The 7,363-nt window shown below is 32.0% G+C and overlaps 1 long non-coding RNA gene across 2 annotated transcripts in view; it reads left to right on the plus strand.

Moving 5' to 3' along the window:
• Positions 1-3,138, plus strand: part of LOC108361585 (uncharacterized) — a 14,325-nt gene extending 11,187 nt beyond the window's left edge. Inside the window, exons 2-5 of one of the 2 annotated variants that reach the window (XR_001847326.1) lie at positions 2,181-2,306; positions 2,373-2,597; positions 2,709-2,808; positions 2,876-3,138. This is a non-coding gene — a long non-coding RNA (uncharacterized LOC108361585). Of the gene's footprint in view, positions 1-2,180; positions 2,307-2,372; positions 2,598-2,708 lie in introns of both variants that reach the window. The other variant, XR_001847325.1, reaches the window with a different exon arrangement.
• Positions 3,139-7,363: the final 4,225 nt, after the last annotated feature.

A 7,363-nucleotide genomic window follows, 5' to 3' on the forward strand; every position in this document is an offset into this window, starting at 1 on the left:
TGGCCACGTCGTGGCTAGTAGAGGGACCCTGCATCGCATGGGCCCCATGGTGTCTGGGCAACTGCCCTTCCGACTTTTTATGAGTGCCGGTCTCAATTTCCGTTGTTGTTGATTTTAATTTATTTTTTAATTCGCTCATATTCCCACGAGTTGCGGAGAAAGGGTTCGTCGGCCCCGGGCAGAGATCCGCAGTACCCAGGGTAAGGCCATCGAATGCAACCGGGTGCGGCCTGGTTCCCAGAGGGCTCCGTTAGCGACTGGGCTATTTAGGGGCTCCCAGCCAGGCTGATCCTCAGTACGGTACGCGTAACGCCTTGATCCAGCCCCTACCTCCAGACCACGATCAAAGACCAAATTTTAGGGGAAAGCTGCTAGTTTCTGCTAGAAAAATGTTTGCCCACAGCAATTTGCCAACAAGGAAACAGCTGATCAAAAACAGCTGATAGGAATTTACGCAAATCCCTGAATTGAAATTTGTGGTTTGGAAGTTAAAATAGTAAAATGCGACTATTTAAACTTATAAGAAGTAAGTAATTATTCGTAAAGAAACCAACATTTAACTGAAACCAGATTTTGAACATTTGACCAAATGGATCTTTTGAATTTTTTTAATATCTTATGTTACGTACATTAGAATAATAATTAAATTAATGTTTTTCATTTCTAATAATAATTTTATTTAAAAATAAAATTTTAGTTTTTGTTGCCTTTTTTGGCTCTTTGTAGCCTCGGCATTGCCCACCCCTGGCTTATAACCTAGATTGTAAAATAGGCTACTTTTCTTAAGAGTTTCCATCTGCTAAAAAAGTTTACTCAAATAACACGCGGAAATGACTGAACGGGTTTTGTATGCCATTTTGCACACATATATTTTTTGTCCTAGATTGTAAAACAGGCAACTTTTTTTTAAGAGTTGCCTCCTTTTTAAAAAGGTTAATTACATTAACACGCGAAAACGACTGAACGGATTTGCATGAAATTTTACTCACAGATAGCTTATAACATAGAAAGGAGGATACAACTGCACGGATTTGCATAAATAGTTTATGACCTAAATTGGAAAATATTATGCTTTTTTTTTAATTTGCCATCTGTTAAAAATTTTAATTAAATTATTACGCGGAAACTGCTTAACGGATTTGCATGAAATTTTGCTCGCAGACAGTTTATGACTTAGATTGGAAAATAGGCTACTTTTTTAAAGAGTTGCCACCTGGTAAAAACGTTTAATTAAATTAATACGCGGAAACGATGAACGGACCTAGATTGGTAAAGAGTTTACTTTTTTTATCAGTTGCAATCTGTTAAAAAAGTTAAATTAAATTAATAAATTCAATCAAATATTACAATAAAGGTGTCAAACGAAAAAAGGTTTAAGAGAGCTTAATTTCGAAGATATTTTTCAAGAGGGTTGCCACCTGTTTGAAAATGAAATTTTGCACACAGATGATTTATGACCTGGATTGAAAAATAGGGTACTTCCCCAGCCGCTTTCCCGATCAGAACCAAATTTTGCACACTTACTACGGATTTCGCAAGGATGATCTTAGACCACGGTGACCATTCGTACGGATTTTGGCGGGACAGTACCGACTTTGAGAAAATTAATATGAATATTTTTTTAAAAGTCGGGACGTATAAGTGTCCCGATTATTCATATTTGTACCGATTAAGTCCCGATTTTTCAGTATTTTCTTTATCAATTTAATAAGAATACATTTTCTCGCACAAACATGTCAGCACTTTCGTTATCACAAACGATTAGAATATAAGGGAGCCATAAACATAGCCTCGTCCTTATTTTCGGTGATCTTTGGTTATGTTTTATTCTGTCAAACTATCGATATATTGCAGTCTATTATTCTTGTCACAGGTTTTTTAAGGTTTTTGTAATGATTTGTTAAATTTTTTTAATGAAACAATTCTAACTTGATTTTATTGAAATTACAAAAAATAACACCAACTGCCTTAAAAATCATGAGTTGGAAAAATATAAGCCGTAGATACAGTGGCGAAAATATAAATAGGGAAAAGTCATTTTACAATTATTTAGCTATTCCCCTTTCGATTATTTAATTTTAATTATTTGTTTATGAAATTGTAAGTCACAATTTAAAATTTTTTACAAAAATTAGCAAAATTCGACATAGTTTCATTAAATTTTTGAGCTTTTTAATTAGATTTCTACGAAGCGTTGTGAGTATGCAGTTTTGTAGCCCATTCGATTGAAAGGGAAAACTTTAAGTGACTAGGACTTACTTTGTATGGAAGAAAACGCGCGAACAAAAAATTGTCAAAAATCAACGGTAAGTCTTAGCTACTTCAAACGTATACTTTATTATATTTTGTTTTAAATAAATCTCTGTTAATAGATGTTATGTCTTTTTATTCTAAAAACAAAATTGTATGTTCGGATTCGATGCTTTATAATTGTCCCGATTTTCGCCCTTACAAATCTGGTAACCGTATCTTGGTTTCGCGGTTATATTTACTGACTGAAAGTAATTCCGATAACTCAAGGCGCCTCCCATAAAAATTGGAATTTCCATAATACATACATATCTCTGGAAGTATTTGTGGGAGAGAACTGGAACTTGGTATGGAGAAATCAAATTCATGCTCACTCACAGAGAAAAATTAACGTTTTTGGAAAAGGGGCGTGGCACCTCTCATACTAAATTAAAGTTTCATAATGCATATCTCTACAGATATTTGGGATGGAGTACTCAAGCTTAGTTTGGAGATACATATGTATGTATGTATGTGAAACCAATGTCATTGGAGAAAAGGGAGAGGTATTGGGACAAGGTAACGTGGCAACTCCCATGCAAATTTACTTTTTTGTGATTCATATCTCTGGAGATGTTTATTGCAGAGAACTGGAACTTGGCGCCGAGATGTGTATACAAAATTAATTCCATTCTCGTGGAGAAAAATTTGGGGTTATTCGCAAAGGGGGCGTGGTACCTCCCGTACAAATTTGCTATTTTATACTGCATATTATTTACTATTTTATACTGCATATCTCTAGAGGTGTTTATGGTGGAGTACTGTGACTTGGTACTGGGATATATAAAATCAATTCCATACTCATGGAAGCAAACAGGGCTATAAGAAAAGGGGCGTGGCACTTTCCGTAAAAATTGGCTTTTTCCTATCACATATCGCTGGAAGTGTTTGTGGAAGAATACTGGAAATTGGTATGGAGTTAAGTATGTATATAAAATTTATCATCGGTCATAAAAATAATGTGAGCTATTAAAAAAGGAGGCATGTCGCCTCCCATAGATACTAAAACTTTCTTAATAGAAAATCTCTGGAAGTATTTTAAATCTGTTATGGAGATTTATTTTATCAGTGCCGGAAAAGGGAGAGCCGGCTTAAGCTCTCATGATTCATACATACCTCTAAATGCCTCATTTAGCTACCGTTCTGCGAAGTGGTAGATATTTTATCAAAGCCAGGGTACTGAATTTGAGTTGGAAATATTAGAACCCGCCATGGCACTTGCCAGAAGGTTACACGTTCACGCGGTGTATCCTTGGAACCATTTTAAGGTCTATAAGTTTACGATGAGTTTTAAGGATTGATATCTTTCATAACTCCTTTCAAAACAAAACAAAATGGGCGAAATATAACACCATTAAACTATTTTTCATATTTGTATAAAAACATGTGGTAAAACCCGCGGGTATTATATAAAATCTATACCAGGGGTGGGCAAGACCGAAAAGAGCAACATGTAAATTCGAAATGCTACAAAGAGCCACAAAAAAACAATTAAAACTAAAGTTTTATTTTTAAATAAATTTATTATTAGAAATGAAAAACATTAATTTTATTGTTATTCTAATGTACGTAAGATATATATTAAAGAAAATTCAAAAGATCCATTTGGCCAAATTTTCAATATCTGGTTTTACGTCCCCTGTAGTCAAATGTACTAGTTGTAAACGACCTCACAACTAGTATGAACCGCATGCCGAACTAGTCAGCCAACTATCTTTTTTCCATGCAATCAACTGGTATTTTTAACATGGGGATGTCCTACGAGATGGCAATTGTCAGATTTCGGTCAGAAATATACCAGTCTCATACTAGTTCAAAATAGGCAGAAAAATGCTAGTCCAATTATGGACCAAAAGCACTCCTTTGGCAGTCAAAAAATGAAATTAATTCATGAATATACAATAAAAAACTTTTGATTAAGTGCACTTTAATATATTACACATTTTTATTTAGCAGCCTTAGATTTGCAAATAATTAGTGTTAAATTTTTGGAGTATTAATTAAAAGCAAAAATAAACACATAAATATTCCAGACTTTCGAACATAAATTTAAATGCATTTTTCATTAAATGTTATTAAAAGTAAAAGGTTTCAGGTACAATAAATACTATATTTTTATCTTTTTTAATAATATTGAATACGCAAAAGAAAACCTTTTAGTTAAAAATAAAATGAATACTTCAGTTCATTTTTGAGTGAACTAAAACAGAAATAAAAGTGTTCATTAAAATAAATTAAATTCATTAACTTTGCACATTTTAGTATATTCGTTTTAAAAATTTATAAAGGTAATAATTAATGTTAAAAATTTGAGATTTGGATAAGAATAAAATAAATAAATAATTCTTAATTTTTATCCATTGTTTGGCTTGTTGATTGATAATAGAAATTAACAAATAATTATGTTAATCGTGTAATTAAAAAAAGTCAAAAATAATTTATAATTATCAAAAATAACAAAATAATGATGTAATTAAAATTAATGATTTAATTAACTTTTTTTTTAAGTAATTAATTATTAATCATTAAAAAGGTGGTAATATCGGTATGTAATCATTAAACGGTTATCCAAAAAAAATGCTTTAATCAATAATCATTATGAATATTTATCATTATTTAACAGGTCTGGTATAATTGAATACGTACTCGATTTATTGGGTTACAAAATATACCGAAACAAAAGTTATAATATTTTGTGTACTTTATTGTATTAAACTGTCGAAGTCAAATAAAACATGGCATGACTAAATCGTTTTGTACTTTGCACAAGTCTGATCATTTTCGAACTAGTTCGGTTTCTGTCAGGAAATTCTAGTTGTAAACTAGAATTTTTCCTGACTAGTTGGGGTTTCACGCAGGGTCAGTTAAAGCCGTTCATAACAGTTCTGTTAAATGTTGGTTGGTCAATAGGTACGTTCTATTAAAATCTCCAGTATAAAATGTAAAACAGTAAAATTCCGGTGAAATGTCATCTCTCAAGAGAAAAATATCTAGAATAGTATGCGAACAGAAAATTTGCAGAAACTTGCAAGTTAGACGAAGAGCTGAGAGAAATTTTGTTTACATTCAAAAGTATAAAATTGAAAACGTTAGAAAACAAATCCCGAAGTCTCATCCTGACACAGTTCACTGACTAAACGAATAATTACTTACTTCTTACAGGTTTAATTAATCGCAGATTACTATTTTAACTTCCAAACCATCAAATTAAATTTAGGGATTTGCGCAAATTCCAACCAGCTGTTTTCTTCTTGGCAAATTGCTGAACAGAAACTAGCAGCTTTCCCTCAAAAGGTATTGTAATTTTGTTCTCTCTATTTCCCCTATTTTGCAATTTTTTCGTGTACGCAACCACAAAATGCTGATAGTTTTTATAACTTTCAGAAACTAGCGAACCCGCATGGCGTCAAAATGCCAACATTTAATTAAATTTTTTAAACAGTTGACACCCTATTCAAAAGCCTCTAAAAATATTCCTAATGATTAATCTAAACCATTTCTCAGTGATGAGAGGTTTCGCATGGTGTCGGTTTTCATTTCATCAAATATCCAATCTCCCTGTAACTTTAAAAAATAAAACCTGTGCATATCTATGTAGAATCCCAGTTCTTTAATTTGACTTCTCATTTTGGAAATTCGAAATAACGGTGAAGATGATATGACCTTAAAAAAAAATAGATGGCAACTCCAATTAAAAATATTATGAGCCTATATTTTCCTCAAAATTCTTTCGTTTGATACTAATATTTCGATATTTCATTTATGTATCTTTCGTTAAGTAAAATAAATTCGACTTTTTAAACAGGTGGCAACCCCTTTAAAAGTACTTTCGAACTAAAATCTTTCACCTGGCTTTGTTATACATATTTCAATTAACTGATGAATTAAGTTGAATTTAATTTTTTGAAGCACATGACCACTCCTCCTAAATACAGTTTACAAATAAATTATTTTCAAACCCATTTCGATTGATACCCATCTTTGGACAATCCATTTAACTTCTTAAATAATTTGAGCTTAATTTAAAAAAAAAAAAAAACAAATGTTCAATTTAAAGATTTCGTAACACTCTTTCTTTTGATAACCATAATTTAAAATTTCATGTAACTTATGTATAATTAAACGAAATACCACTTTCAAAACAGGGGGCAACCCTCTTATAAATTATTTTCGAACTCAAATTTCCTTAAATATTTTTCGTCTGACATTATTATAAATATTTCAAGTAACTGATGAATTAAGTGGAAATTTATTTTTTAAACACGCGGCAACCCTCCTAAATATAGTTCGTAAATAAAGGATTTTAAACCCATTTCCATTGATAACCATCGGTTAGTAATTCATTCAACTTATTAAATAGTTTTGGTTTAGCCCTTTAAACTGGGGCAACCCTCAAACACGTCAAAAATGATCTAAATTGTCAAACTAAGTAATTCGTGAAGCTTTTTCTTTTGATATCCATCGTTAATTTTTCATATAACTTGGGTATCAAATAGTTCAATTAGTCTTCTCAAATAGGTGGTAACCCTACTCAAAATATTTCCAAACTACTACCTTCTTAACCCTCTTTTGTATGACACCCATACAGCGGTACCTTACTCACTTACAAAATTGCTTTAATTAAAATTGAACTACATTTTTTTAACATGTGGCAACCCTCCTATACGTAGTTAAGTTATAAAGCCTTTTCAAACCCATTTCGATTGATACCCATATTTAATAATTGATTTAACTTTTTAATTAATTTAAGCTTAATTTCCTAACAGGTGGCTACTTTTATCGAAAAAGTAAAACCTTCTTGAACATCCACACCCTAAGCCCTTTAATTTGGTACTTCACTTTTGAAAATCGAACGGACGCTGCGGATCTGAGGGCATTGATTAGTAAATAACTTGAGTTTAATTATTTAACAGGTGGCAAGTCCTTTAGAAAAAATAAAACCAGTTTGCACATCTACAGACCAAGCGCTTTAATTTTACACCCCATTTTCGAAAATCGCATGAACGGTGCAGATCTTTTATGCGGAACAAAAAATGCCTTCGCGTTTTATATATATAGATTATCAGGTACGCAA

This window comes from Rhagoletis zephyria, unplaced genomic scaffold (assembly GCF_001687245.7).
Source record: "Rhagoletis zephyria isolate East Lansing unplaced genomic scaffold, Rhagoletis_zephyria_1.1 Rzeph_scaffold_00799, whole genome shotgun sequence".
Taxonomy (NCBI): domain Eukaryota; kingdom Metazoa; phylum Arthropoda; class Insecta; order Diptera; family Tephritidae; genus Rhagoletis; species Rhagoletis zephyria.